The sequence below is a fragment of the Dendrobates tinctorius genome, unplaced genomic scaffold, assembly GCF_039654945.1.
Source record: "Dendrobates tinctorius isolate UK_male_01 unplaced genomic scaffold, ASM3965494v1 ptg000032l, whole genome shotgun sequence".
In the NCBI taxonomy this organism is placed as follows: Eukaryota; Metazoa; Chordata; class Amphibia; order Anura; family Dendrobatidae; genus Dendrobates; species Dendrobates tinctorius.
In genome coordinates, this window is record NW_027361700.1 from 8318433 (window position 1) to 8333344 (window position 14912).

Here is a 14912-nt window from a genome sequence, read left to right on the forward strand (position 1 = left end):
TCCAGTGGAGTGTAAAGAGCAGAAACCGGATTGGAGAGGGTCGAGAACAGAGTTTTCTGAGAGATAGCGGATAAGACGGGAGTGGACCAGGCGTTCCAGGAGTTTAGAGATGAAGGGAAGATTAGAGACAGGTCTATAGTTAGCGGCACAGTTTTGGTCGAGGGATGGTTTTTTAAGTAGTGGATGTATGATGGCATGCTTAAATGAGGAGGGAAAAATACCAGAAGAGAGAGAGAGGTTAAATATTTTAGTTAGGTGAGGGGTCACAGCTGTACCTGTCTGTCCGCCCACCAGGAGGCGAATATCCTGGTCTCTGTGCTATTGCTCCTGACCTTGTCTTGTACTGTCCTTGCTGCCCTCCAGGAGGCAGAATATCCTCGTCACTATGTCTTTGTTCCTGTCCCTTGTCTCGCACCTTTACCTTGTCTGAACTCTGTCCTACCTCTGTCTTTTGGTCTCCTCGTCTTTTTGCTACGTTCCCGCAGTGTCTATCCTTGTGTCCTCTCTCTCTGCTTATGCTTCGCACTCTTGCGGCTCTGCCTGCTCAGTACCCTTGTGACTCTGCCTGTGCTCTGCACTCTTGCGGCTCTGCTTCTGCTCTGTACTCTTGCGGCTTTGCTTGTGCTCCGTATTCTTGTGGCTCAGAACTCTTGCAGCTCTGCCTGCTCCGTACTCTTGTGACTCTGCCTGTGCTCCGTACTCTTGCGGCTCTGCTTATGCTCTGCAGTCTTGCGGCTTTGCCTGCTCTGTACTCTTGTGACTCTGCCTGTGCTCCATATTCTTGCGGCTCTGCTTATGCTGCACACTCTTGCAGCTCTGCCTGCTCAGTACCCTTGTGACTCTGCCTGTACTCCGCACTCTTGTGGCTCTGCTTGTGCTCTGCACCCTTGCGGTTCTGCTTCTGCTGCTGCAAAGACTCTTGCTGTCGACTGCAGCTCCTCACCACAGCCTTGCGGTTCCTGACCTCCTGTGAACAGGTCTCTACCTGTCCCTTCCTACACCATTCCTTCCTGCCTGTACCAGTACCTGCACCTGCTGTGTGAACAGGTCCCTACCTGTTCCTTCATGCACCACTCCTTCCTGCCCATGTCCCTGTGTCTCAGCCGTGCCCTCCTGCCAGTGTCTCAGCCGTGTCCTCCTGCCTGTCTCGCTGTGCCTGCCGTACTCACCTGTCTGTCTGCTAGTCGTGCCTGTCACCTGTACCTGTGTCTCATCTCCCCAAGTGGAATCAGAAGCCTCAGCCCGACACCACCCTGGAGTGGCACCTGACAGCTGCCTGCTGCACAAGCCTGATGTCACCATCAGAGGCTCCAATGAAAACCAAGGCAGCTGTCTTAGTTTCACCCGTTCCAGGGTAGTCTGGTTTGTGGCGCAGTGGGGCCACAACCCCTTCGCTCCTGCCAACCTGCCAAGGCATCAGCTTGACAATATGGGTGGATGGTGTTGCTGATAAAGGCAAACAGTGGAGTGTATATAGCTCATTACGGTGGATAGTGTGGTCTGTGTAGCTCATAAGAGCACCCAGTGTGGAAACCATGTACCATTGGAGCCTTATTTAGATCATAATATGGACAGATATTTTTATGCAGATAGAATTTGAATAACACTTGTTTTTAAGGCATCATTTGGGGATGTGCTGCAGAAGACCGGGGGGAATCTGCAGAGAAGAGTTGTGGATGTAAAAAGTCATATTGGCATCTGGACAAGATGTAGACAAAAAGAAATAAACAAGTCAATCAGAGAAGATGTCACCTGTAAGTTACCTGGATGTAAATATAGATCAGTACTGTGGTTCCTGTATAGTCTGCAGTCTGATAATAACTGATAACAGCATCTCCCTACCATTGCTAAAGACATACTGGGTGTTACAGGTTCATGAGATACAAATGTTTATAGGACTGACTTGACATTACAATTAATTGCTGTACTAAGCTTGGTGATGTATTCATATACTGATGTGGTTCTGTTGATGTATACATGTGCTGATGATGATGGTACAGGTGTTGTATTTATTTACTATCGATGGTTCTTGTGATATAGTCATGTACTGACTGAGGTTCTGTTGATGTATTAATGTGCTGATGGTTCTGGTGAAGTCTTCATGTACTCATAATGGTTATGGTGACATATACAAGTACTGATGATAGTACTGGTTTTGTATTTATTTATTGATGTTGGTTCTCGTAATGTATTCATGTACTCATTGAGGTTCTGCGAATGCATTAATGTGCTGATGGTGGTTCTAGTGATGTTTTCATGTACTGATGGTGGTTCCTTTGATTTATATGTGTACTGGTGTTGTATGTATTTACTGATGGTGATTCTCGTGACACATTTATGAACTGATGGTGATTCTGGTGATGTATTTATGTACTATTTGTGGTGATGTATTTATCTACTAATGGTGGTTTTGATATCCGACAAATGGGCCAATCAATCAATACAGTATCTTCTAAACTATTACCAAATCTTCCTATGAAAAACGGAGACATCTGTTTTTCAAAATGCAACAAATTTGAGGTTATGAGGTAGTGCATGATAATGCATCACGTGGCAATATATACAGCTCTGGCAAAAATTAAGAGACCACTGCAAAATTTTTAGTTCGTCTGATTTTTCTCTTTATAGGTATAGTTTTTAGTAAAATGTAAATTGCTCTATTATTCTATAAACTACTGACAACATGTCTTCGAATTTCCAAGCAATCAGTTTTGTATTTATTTTCAGAAAATGAGAAATGGTCAAAAGAACAAAAAAATGCAGTGCTTGCAGACCTCAAATAATGTTAAGAAAACAAGTTCATAATCATTTAGAAACAACAATACTAATGTTCTAACTCAGGAAGTGTTCAGAAATCAATATTTTTTGGAATAACCATGATTTTTAATCACAGCTTTCATGTGTCTTGGCATGCTTTCCTCCAGTCTTTCACACTGCTTTTGGGTGACCTTATGCCGCTCCTGGTACACAAATTTAAGCAGTTCATTGTTTGATGACTTGTGGCTGACTATCCTTCTTCCTCTTGATTACATTCCAGAGGTTTTCAATGGGGTTCAGGTCTGGAGATTGGGCTGGCCATGACAGGGATTTGATGTGGTGGTCCTTCATCCACACATTGATTGACCTAGCTGTGTGGCATGGCGTATTGTCCTGCTGGAAAAACCAGTCCTCAGAGTTGGGGAACATTGCCTGAGCAGAAGGATTTACCTGTTTTTCCAAGGATAACTTTGTATGTGGCTTGATTCATACGTCCTTCACAAAAATTAACCTGCTCAATTCCAGCCTTGCTGAAGCATCCCCAGATCATCACCGATCCTTCACCAAATTTCACAGTGGATACAAAACACTGTGGCTTGTACGCCTCTCTAACTCTCTGTCTAACAATTAGATGACCAGGTGTTGGGCAAACCTGAAAATTAGACTCATCAGAGAAGATTACCTTACTCTAGACCTCTATGGACCAATCCAGATGGTCTTTGGCAAACTTCAGCCTGGCTGTTGTGAATTCTCTCTCTGGCTTCCCTCTGGTGATTACTGAAGGTAGTGGAGCTGGTTAGATTGACAGAGGGGTTGCGAGTTCTCTTTCTGGGCTCCCTCTGGTGGTTACTGAAGGTAGTGGAGCTGATCTGATTGACAGAGGCTTGCCACCTGAACATGATTGGAGATCTGGGGTTTCTGATTGGGATTTAATACAGCAGACTCCCTCTATCCCTGCTGGTGATTTTTCTTCCTGTGCCTTTTGAGGTCTGATGTCTCCTGCTCTTTCCCTGCATGGTTCAGCTAAGTGGTTTGTTTGCTATTCTGTTTGCATTTGATCTGGTTTTGTCTATCTTTGCTTTGTGCGGGTCAGCCAGCTCTGGCTGGGGCTGTGCTGAATCACCGCCCATATGTTACTACATGCGCCAGTTTGTTTTGTCCCGGTTATATTGGTCTCTTTCTGCTTTGCTTTCAGAATATACAGTCATGGCCAAAAGTATTGACACCCCTGCAATTCTGTCAGATAATATTCAGTTTCTTCCTGAAAATGATTGCAAACACAAATTCTTTGGTATTATTATCTTCATTTAATTTGTCTTAAATGAAAAACACAAAAGAGACTGAAGCAAAAAGCAAAACATTGATCATTTCACACAAAACTCCAAAAATGGGCCAGACAAAAGTATTGGCACCCTCAGTCTAATACTTGGTTGCACAACCTTTAGCCAAAATAACTGCGACCAACCGCTTCCGGTACTATCAATGAGTTTCTTACAATGCTCTGCTGGAATTTTAGACCATTCTTCTTTGGCAAACTACTCCAGGTCCCTGATATTTGAAGGGTGCCTTCTCCAAACTGCCATTTTTAGATCTCTCCACAGGTGTTCTATGGGATTCAGGTCTGGACTCATTGCTGGCCACCTTAGAAGTCTCCAGTGCTTTCTCTCAAACCATTTTCTAGTGCTTTTTGAAGTGTGTTTTGGGTTATTGTCCTGCTGGAAGACCCATGACCTCTGAGGTAGACCCAGCTTTCTCACACTGGGCCCTAAATTATGCTGCAAAATTTGTTGGTAGTCTTCTGACTTCATAATGCCATGCACACGGTCAAGCAGTCCAGTGCCAGAGGCAGCAAAGCAACCCCAAAATATCAGGGAACCTCCGCCATGTTTGACTGTAGGGACCGTGTACTTTTCTTTGAATGCCTCTTTTTTCTCCTGTAAACTCTATGTTGATGCTTTTGCCCTAAAAGCTCTACTTTTGTCTCATCTGACCAGAGAACATTCTTCCAAAATGTTTTAGGCTTTTTCAGGTAAGTTTTGGCAAACTCCAGCCTGGCTTTTTTATGTCTCGGGGTAAGAAGTGGAGTCTTCCTGGGTCTCCTACCATACAGTCCCTTTTCATTCAGATGCCGACGGATAGTATGGGTTGACACCGTTGTACCCTCGGACTGCAGGGCAGCTTGAACTTGTTTGGATGTTAGTGGAGGTTCTTTATCCAACATCCGCACAATCTTGCGTTGAAATCTCTTGTCAATTTTTCTTTTCCGGCCACATCTAGGGAGGTTAGCCACAGTGCCATGGGCTTTAAACTTCTTGATGACACTGCGCACGGTAGACACAGGAACATTCAGGTCTTTGGAGATGGACTTGTAGCCTTGAGATTGCTCATGCTTCCTCACAATTTGGTTTCTCAAGTCCTCAGACAGTTCTTTGGTCTTCTTTCTTTTCTCCGTGCTCAATGTGGTACACACAAGGACACAGGACAGAGGTTGAGTCAACTTTAATCCATGTCAACTGGCTGCAGGTGTGATTTAGTTATTGCCAACACCTGTTAGGTGCCACAGGTAAGTTATAGGTGCTGTTAATTACACAAATTAGAGAAGCATCACATGATTTTTCGAACAGTGCCAATACTTTTGTCCACCATCTTTGTTATGTTTGGTGTGGAATTGTATCCAATTTGGCTTTAGGACAATTCTTTTTGTGTTTTTTCATTTAAGACAAATTAAATGAAGATAATAATACCAAAGAATTTGTGTTTGCAATCATTTTCAGGAAGAAACTGAGTATTATCTGACAGAATTGCAGGGGTGTCAATACTTTTGGCCATGACTGTACCAGAGTGCTGATATAGTGGGGGCGAAGTCGTGCGACTTCAGTGTTTTTTGTGCATCAGACGTGTTGCAGGGTTTTTTGCGTGATTGCAAACAGTGTCTTTCCTTTTCTGTCCTGTCTAGTCAGTGTGGGCCCCATCATTTGTTCAGTCTATTTTTCTGCCTGCGTTTGTGTTTTCATCTTGTCTCACTGACAATATATGTTTGGGGGCTATCTATTCCTTTGGGGTCTGCTCCAGGGCAGTTTAGATTTCCCCTTTCTTGCTTTAGGCTTAGTTAGCTCTCCGGCTGTGCCGAGGCGTCTAGGATCATCCTAGGTACACTCCACGGCTACTGCTCGTTGCGTTGACAGGATCAGGGGTCTGCAATCTGCTTAGTTACCAACCTCTCTGGTTTTCTGTGGCTTAGCCTGGGCCTGCTATCCTCCTCGGTGACCCATTCATAACAGAATCTCCAGCCTAACTGTAGACTCTAGGGTACTCTAAAGAAGGAAAGAATTAAAAAAAAAAAAAAAAAAGTGTCAGAATTTTTTTTTTATATATTTTTCCTCTTTTTTTTCTGGGGCTGTAGGAGGATATTTTTTGTTTAATCCCTTAACCCCCAAGGGTGGTTTGCACGTTCATGACCGGGCCAATTTTTACAATTCTGACCACTGTCCCTTTATGAGGTAATAACTCTGGAACGCTTCCATGGATCCTGGTGATTCTGTTTTCTCATGACATATTGTACTTCATGCTAGTGGTAAAATTTCATTCATATAACTTGCGTTTATTTGTGAAAAAAACGGAAATTCGGCGAAAATTTTTTAAATTTCGCAATTTTCCAACTTTGAATTTTTATGCCCTTAAATCACAGAGATACGGCACACAAAAAACTTAATAAGTAACATTTCCCACATGTTTACTTCACATCAGCACAATTTTGTAACCAAAATTTTTTTTTCTTAGGAAGTTATAAGGGTTAAAAGTTGACCAGCAATTTCTCATTTTTGCAACACCATTTTATTTTTACGGACCACATCACATTTGAAGCCACTTTGAGGGGTCTATATGATAGAAAATTCCCAAAAGTGACACCATTCTAAAAACTGCACCCCTTAAGGTGCTCAAAACCATATTCAAGAAGTTTATTAACCCTTCAGGTGCTTCGCAGGAATTTTTTGAATATTAAAAAAAATGAACATTTAACTTTTTTTTCACAAAAAAAATACTTCAGGTTCAATTTTTTTTATTTTACCAAGGGTAACAGAAGAAGTTGGACTGCAAAAGTTATTGTGTGTTATTGCAGTACGCTGATACCTGATATGTGGGGGGACCACTGTTTCGGCGCATGGCAGAGCTCAGAAGAGAAGGAGCGCCGTTTGACTTTTTCAATGCAAAATTGGCTAGAATTCAGATCGGACGCCATGTCACGTTTGGAGAGCCCCTGATGTACAGTACCTAAACAGTGGAAACCCCCCAAAAGTGACCCCATTTTGGAAACTAGACCCCCCAAGGAACTTATCTAGATATGTGGTGAGAACTTTGAACCAACAAGGGCTTCACAGAAGTTTATAACGTACAGCAGTACAATTAAAAAATCATATTTTTTCCACAAAAATGATCTTTTCACCCCCAAGTTTTATTTTCTCAAGGGTAACAGGACCCTAAAAGTTATTGTGCAATTTGTCCTGAGTACACTGATACCCCATATGTGTGTGTAAATGACTATTTGTGCGCATGGCAGAGCTCAGAAGGGAATCAGCGCCATTTGACTTTTTTGGCTGGAATTGAGATTGGACACCATATTGCGATTGGAGAACCCCGATGTACCAAAACAGTGGAAACCCCCCACAAATGACACCATTTTGAAAACTAGACCCCCCAAGGAACTTATCTAGATGTGTGGTGAGAACTTTGAACCCCCAAGGGCTTCACAGAAGTTTATAACGTACAGCCGTACAATTAAAAAATCATATTTTTTCCACAAAAATGATCTTTTCAACCTCAATTCTTATTTTTCCAAGGGTAACAGGACCCTAAAAGTTATTGTGCAATTTGTCCTGAGTACGCTGATACCCCACATGTGGGGGTAAACCACTATTTGGGCGCATGGCAGAGCTCGGAAGGGAAGCAGCGCCATTTGACGTTTTTGGCTGGAATTGAGATCGGACACCATGTCGCGTTTGGAAAGCCCCTGATGTACCAAAACAGTGAAAACCCCCCCACAAATGACACCATTTTGGAAACTAGACCCCCCCAAAGAACTTATCTAGATGTGTGGTGAGCACTTTGAACCCCCCCAGTGCTTCACAGAAGTTTATAACGACCGAGCGTGAAAATGAAAAAATCGTATTTTTTCAACAAACATGATCATTTAGTCCCCTTTTTTTTATTTTCCCAAGGGTACCAGGAGAAATTGGACCCCAAACGTTGTTGTCCAATTTGTCCTGAGTACGCTGATACCCCAAATGTGGGAGAAAACTACTGTATGTGCACACGTCGGGGCTCGGAAGGGAAGTAGTGACGTTTTGGAATGCAGACTTTGAGGGAATGCTCTGCGGATGTCATGTTGCCTTTGGAGAGCCCGAATGTACCTAAACAGTGGAAACCCCCCATAAGTGACACCATTTTGGAAACTAGACCCCCTAAGGAACTTATCTAGATGTGTGGTGAGCACTTTGAACCCCCAAGGGCTTCACAGAAGTTTATAATGCCCGGGCATGAAAATAAAAAAATCGTATTTTTTCCACAAACATGATCATTTAGTCCCCAATTTTTTTTATTTTCCCAAGGGTAACAGGAGAAATTGGACCCCAAAAGTTGGTGTCCAATTTGTCCTGAGTACGCTGATACCCTATATGTGGGGGTAAAACACTGTTTGGGCGCATGGCAGAGCTTGGAAGGACCATTTGACTTTTTCAGCGCAGAATTGGCTGGAATTGAGCTCAGACGCCATGTTGCATTTGGAGAGCACCTGATGTGCCCAAACAGTGGAAACCCCCCAATTCTAACTCCAACCCTAACCCTAATCTCAGCCCTAACCCTAGCCCTAACCCTAGCCCTAATGGGAAAATGGAAATAAATACATTTTTTTTATTTTATTATATTTCCCTAACTAAGGGGGTGATAACGGGGGGTTTGATATACTAATTATGGCGATTTTTATATTTGGCAACTGTGACACACTAAAAGACGCTTTTTATTGTAAAAATAGTTTTTGCATCACCACATATTGAGAGCTATAATTTTTCCATATTTTGACCCACTGAGTCATGTGAGGTCTTATTTTTTGCGGGATGAGTTGACGCTTTTATTAGTATCATGATCGGGCACATGACATCTTTTGATCGCTTTTTATTCCGATTTTTGGGACGCAGAATGAACAAAAATCACCATTTCATGAAATTCTTTTGGGGGTTGCGTTTACACCGTTCTGCATGCGGTAAAATTGATAAAGCCCTTTTATTCTTTGGGTCAGTACGGTTACAGCGATACCTCATTTAGGTCTTTTTTTATATTTTAGTGCTTTTATGCAATGAAAACAATTTTATATAAAAAGTAATTATTTTTGCATCGCTTTATTCTGCGAGCTATAACTTTTTTATTTTTTCATTGATGACACTGTATGGCAGCTCGTTTTTTGCGGGACAAGATGATGTTTTCAGCGGTATCATGCATATTTATATGCGTCTTTTTGATCGCGCGTTATTGCACTTTTTGTTCAGCGGTATGATAATTAATCATTATTTTTTGCTTCATTTTTTATTTTTATTTTTTAAGGGATTCACTAAAGGGGTTAACTAATGGGACAGTTTTATAGGACGGGTCGTTACGGACGCGGCAATACCAAATATGTGTACTTTTATTGTTTTTTTTTATTTCCAAAAAATGAATTTATTAGGGAATTTTTTTTTTTTAAATTTATTTAGCGATTTTTTAAAAAATTATTTTTACACTTTTTTTTAACTTTATTACATTGTCCCAGGTGGGACATCACTGTCCTGTGACTGATCACTGCTCTGTCACATCACAGATCACGGTGACAGATCAGCGATCTGTCACAGGCACTGCACAAGGCTTCCTCCTTGCCTGCGCTTTGCAGGCATTAGGAAGCCAGCTCCCTGCAGGCCCCCGAAGGTCCCCGTCGCCATATTGGATACGGGGACCTGCAGGGATGGAGCCCCCCCGCAGCAGTGCTGCACATTGCGCTGCTCTGGGGGGCTCAGGGAAACACGGAGGGAGCCCCCTCCCTGCCGATGCTTCCCTTTAACCCCCGGTACACCGCGATCGTGTTTGATCGTGGTGTGCAAGGGGGTTAACGTGTCGGGGCGGTCCGTGACCACCCCTGACACATTGTGCCGGGTGTCAGCTGTGATAATCAGCTAACACCAGGCCGAGATCAGTGGCGCTCACCACGTGGGCGCCGCTGATCGCTGTGACGTACTATCCCGTCCCTGGGAATTAAGTCCCAGGGCACATGGACGGGATAGTACGTCACATGACAGAAAGGGGTTAAATGGAGACTAAGCAATTGTCTGATCATGTTGAGCAGCTGGCTGCTGAAGTGCGGGGAATTTCTGCCTATCTCGCTCAATCATCTGCTATTGAACCAAAAATCCCTACTCCTGATGTGTTTTCTGGGGGTCGGTCTAAATTTTTTAATTTTAAGAATAATTGTAAACTATTTTTTGCTTTGAAACCTAACTCATCGGGTAGCCCTGTGCAGCAGGTTAAAATTGTCATCTCCCTGCTACGCAGCGATCCCAAGGATTGGACCTTTTCTTTCACACCCGGAGATCCTATTCTGGCTAATGTGGACGCGTTTTTTCAAGCATTGGGGTTGTTGTATGATGAACCTAATGCTATTGATCAAGCTGAGAAAACCTTATTGTAAATTTTTCTTTTTGGCCTTTGGGAAACTATATATATTACAACCCCTTATGTCTTTTCTCTGTTTCTAAATCACTGTGTAAGCATATGGCAGCATGTCGTGATGTAAGTACATCATTGATAAAGACAACAACAATTGAAAGTTAAAACTTTTTATGTATCCTTTTTTTCAAGGCCTTGTGAAACCATATTCGAGCCATATGTTATTTAGCAAAATGGCCATAATTGGCCTTAGAACAAAAAAAGATAAAATGTTACAATACAGCATTAACCACAAAAAAAACACACAAACTTATAAATTATAGTATGTAGGAGGGGAGAAGGCGGCAGCACAGGCTGTTTGGCCAACTTGTCCTTCGGCCTGTGTGGGGGCATACTCTTGCCCATGGTGGAGGTAGTGGGCCGGCTCATGAGCTTGAGGTGGATACTGGGCACTATGATATTGGGGATGACTCTCCTGTTGGGGATGGTAGGGCCGTGAGTCTAAACCACCTAAATGGCCGTGTCGTCCCCAACCAGATTGGGGCCAGCCTCCAACATTGGCTGGGAACAAGTGGCCATATTGGTGTGCTGGGTTATACCCTGACATTTGGGAATGATGCTGCCAATGTTGGGTAGGGGGGCGAAGGGGGTGAGGTATAGGCCCACCTGTAGGAGGATCCTCAGACCCTGATTGAGCAAGCAAGGGTGTGTGATGTGAATTCACTTTCTGGCTTACCTCTGGTTACTAGTGAAGGTAGTGGAGCTGGTTATATTGACAGAGGGGTCGCGAGTTCTCTTTCTGGGCTCCCTCTGGTGGTTACAGGAGGTAATGGAGCTGATCTAGTTAACAGAGGCCTGCCACCTGATTATGAGGAAGATGAATGGACATCTGGAGTTTCTGATTGGATTTAAGACAGCCAACTCCTTCTATCCCTGCTGGTGATTTTTTTCCTGCCTCCTGAGGTCTTAGTTTCCAGTTCAGTCCCTGCATGCTCAAGCTAAGTGTTCTTTGCTATTGTTCACATTTGATTTGGTTTTGTCTATTCAGTTTTGTGTGGTCAGCCAGTGCCGCCTGGGGCTGTGCTGAATTTCCATCCTTATGTTACTGCTTGTGCCAGTTTGTTTTTGTCCCTTATTAGATTGGCCTCTTTTTGCTCTGCTTTCAGAATATGCCAGAGTGCTGATATAGTGGGCGAAGTCTAGTGACTTCAGTATTTTTCTATCAGACATGTTGGACATTTTTTGCAGGGTTTTTTGTGTGATTGCAGACAGTGTCTTTCCTTTCCTGTCCTGTCTAGTTAGTGTGGGCCTCATTGTTTGCTCAGCCTATTTTCCTACCTGCGTTTGTGTTTTCATCTTGTCTCACCAACAATATATGTTTGGGGGCTATCTATTCCTTTGGGGTCTGCTCTGGGGCAGTTTAGATTTCCCCTTTCTTGCTTTAGGCTTATTTAGTTCTCTGGCTGTGTCGAGGCGTCTAGAATCATCGTAGGTACGCTCCACGGCTACTGCTAGTTGTGTGGATAGGATCAGTGGTCTGCAATCCGCTTAGTTACCAACCTCTCTGGTTTTCTGTGGCTTAGCTTGGTCTTGCTTTCCTCCTCGGTGACCCAATCATAACAGAATCACCAGCCTAAACCGCAGATTCTAGGGTACTCAAAAGCAGGAGAGAATTGTAAAAAAAAAAAAAAAAGTGGCAGAATTTTTTTTGTAAACTATTTCTTGCCTTGAAGCCTAACTCATCCGGGAGCTCTGTGCAGCAGGTTAAAATTGTCATCTTCTTGCTGCGCAGTGATCCCCAGGATTGGGCTTTTTCTCTGACACCTGGAAATCCTATTCTGACTAATATGGACGCATTTTTTCAAGCCTTGGGGTTGTTGTATGATGAACCTAATGCTATTGATCAAGCTGAGAAAACCCTATTGGCATTGAACCAGGGTCAGGATTCTGCAGAGTTATAATGTCAAATATTCCGAAAGTGGGCGGTCCTTACTACATGGAATGACGGTGCTTTAGCAGCTCTCTTTCGGAACGGTTTGGCAGAAACCGTAAAAGATGTTATGGTGGGATTTCCTGTTCCCTCTGGTCTTGATGATTCTATGTCATTAGCCATTCAAGTTGTCATTAGCCATTCAACGTAAAACTACACGAGAGGCGTTGCCGCCTTTTGAACAAACATCTAAACCCATGCAATGTGGTAGGGTTTTGTCTAGGGCGCAACGTCAGGCGCTTATAAGGCGTAATAAGCTGTCTTTTTTTTGTGGGGACGACTCTCATACTATTTCTGTCTGCCCTAAATGAGAGAAACGTTTTACGCACACATTTGCTGTGGGTAGTGTACAACCTAAGTTCCTTTTGGCAATTACCCTGATCTGTTCCTTATCTACATTTTCCACTAAGGCTTTTGTAGATTCAGGAGCAGCTTTGAATCTGATGGATTTGGACTTTGCTAAACGTTGTGGTTTTCCTATGATACCCCTGTGGACGCCTATCCCATTGAGGGGTATTGATGCTACTCCATTGGCGGAGAATAAACCCCAGTTTTGGACCCAGGTGATAATGCGGGTCACCCCGGACCACCAAGAAAATTGTAAATTTTTGGTGCTGCACAATTTGCATGATACTAATGTTCTGGGTTTTCCCTGGTTGCAAACTCATAATCCTGTTTTGGATTGGAAATCTGTCTGTGGTGAGTTGGGGTTGTCATTGTGTTCTTAGTGACACTACTGTTTTCTCCACCTCTCCCCAGTTTCATGATATTCCTGATTATTTGGCTGATTTTTCTGATGTATTTAGTGAGAGTAAGTCTGCGTCTTTGCCTCCTCATAGGAGTTATGACTGTGCAATTGAGTTAATGCCCGGGTGTAAATTTCCCAAGGGTCGGCTTTTCAACTTATCGGTACCCGAACATGATGCTATGCGATCTTATATCAAGGAGTCGTTGGAGAAGCGTCATATTAGACCATCCTCCTTCACCCTTAGGTGCTGGGTTTTTTTTTGTGACCAAGAAAGATGGTTCATTAAGGCCATATATTGACTATCGTTCCCTTAACAAAATCACTGTTAAATATCAGTACCCATTACCCCTGATTTCTGATTTATTTTCCAGAGTTAAAAGTACCTGCTGGTTTACCAAGCTTGACCTCAGGGGGGCGTATAATCTTATCTGCATCAAGCACGGGGATGAATGGAAGACGGCATTTAATACTCCGGAGGGACATTTTGAGTACCTGGTGATGCCTTTTGGACTCACTAATGCCCCTTCTGTCTTCCAATCTTTTATGAACGATATTTTCCGGGACTTTGTGGATAAGTTTTTGATCATTTATCTGGATGAAATTTTGATCTTTTCCAGTGATTGGGATTCTCATGTGGAACATGTCCGGACTGTGTTCCGGATTTTGAGGGAAAATTCCCTGTTTGTTAAGGGATCGAAATGCCTCTTTGGTGTACAGAGGATTTCATTTTTGGGATTTATTTTGTCTCCGTCGGCTATTGAAATGGACCCGGCCAAGGTACAGGCCATTTATGATTGGGTTCAGCCCACTTCTTTGAAGGCTCTCCAGAAGTTTTTGGGTTTTGCTAATTTCTATCTTAAATTTATAGGTAATTTTTCTGGTATTATCAAACCACTGACTGATCTGACCAAGAAGGGTGCTGATGTAGTGAATTGGTCTCCAGACACAGTCTCGGCATTTCAGGAGCTTAAGCGGAGATTCACTTCTGCTCCGGTTCTACGGCAACCTGATGTCTCACTTCCATTTCAGGTGGAGGTAGATGCTTCTGAGATTGGTGCAGGAGCTGTTTTGTCCCAAAAAGATCCAGTGACTTCTAAAATGAATCCCTGTGCCTTCTTTTCTTGAAAATTCTCCCCATCTGAACATAACTATGACGTGGGGAATTGAGAATTGTTAGCCATGAAATGGGCATTTGAAGAGTGGAGACATTGGTTGGAGGGAGCTCAACATCAAGTTGTGGTCCTCACTGACCACAAGAATTTGATTTATCTTGAATCAGTCATACGCTTGAATCCTAGACAGGCTAGGTGGGCCTTGTTTTTTGCGCGTTTTAATTTTGTGGTCTCTTTTCTTCCGGGCACTAAGAATGTTAAGGCGGACACCCTCTCTAGGAGTTTCTTTGCGGATTCTCTTATTGTGACTGAGCCTACTGCCATTCTAGGTGAGGGGGTAGTTCTTTCCACCATCTCGCCCGATTTGAGACATGCCCTGGAGGAATTTCAGGAGGACAAACCTGAGCGTTGCCCTATGGGAAAATTGTATGTTCCTGACCAGTGGAGGAAGAGAGTAATGTCTGAAATTCATTGCTCCACGTTGGCTGGTCATCCAGGTATTTTTGGTACCAGAGATTTGGTGAGTCGGTCTTTTTGGTGGCCTGCCTTATCTCGTGATGTCAGGAATTTTGTGCAGTCCAGTGGGACTTGTTCTCAGTCTCAACCCTGTTCTCGTTCT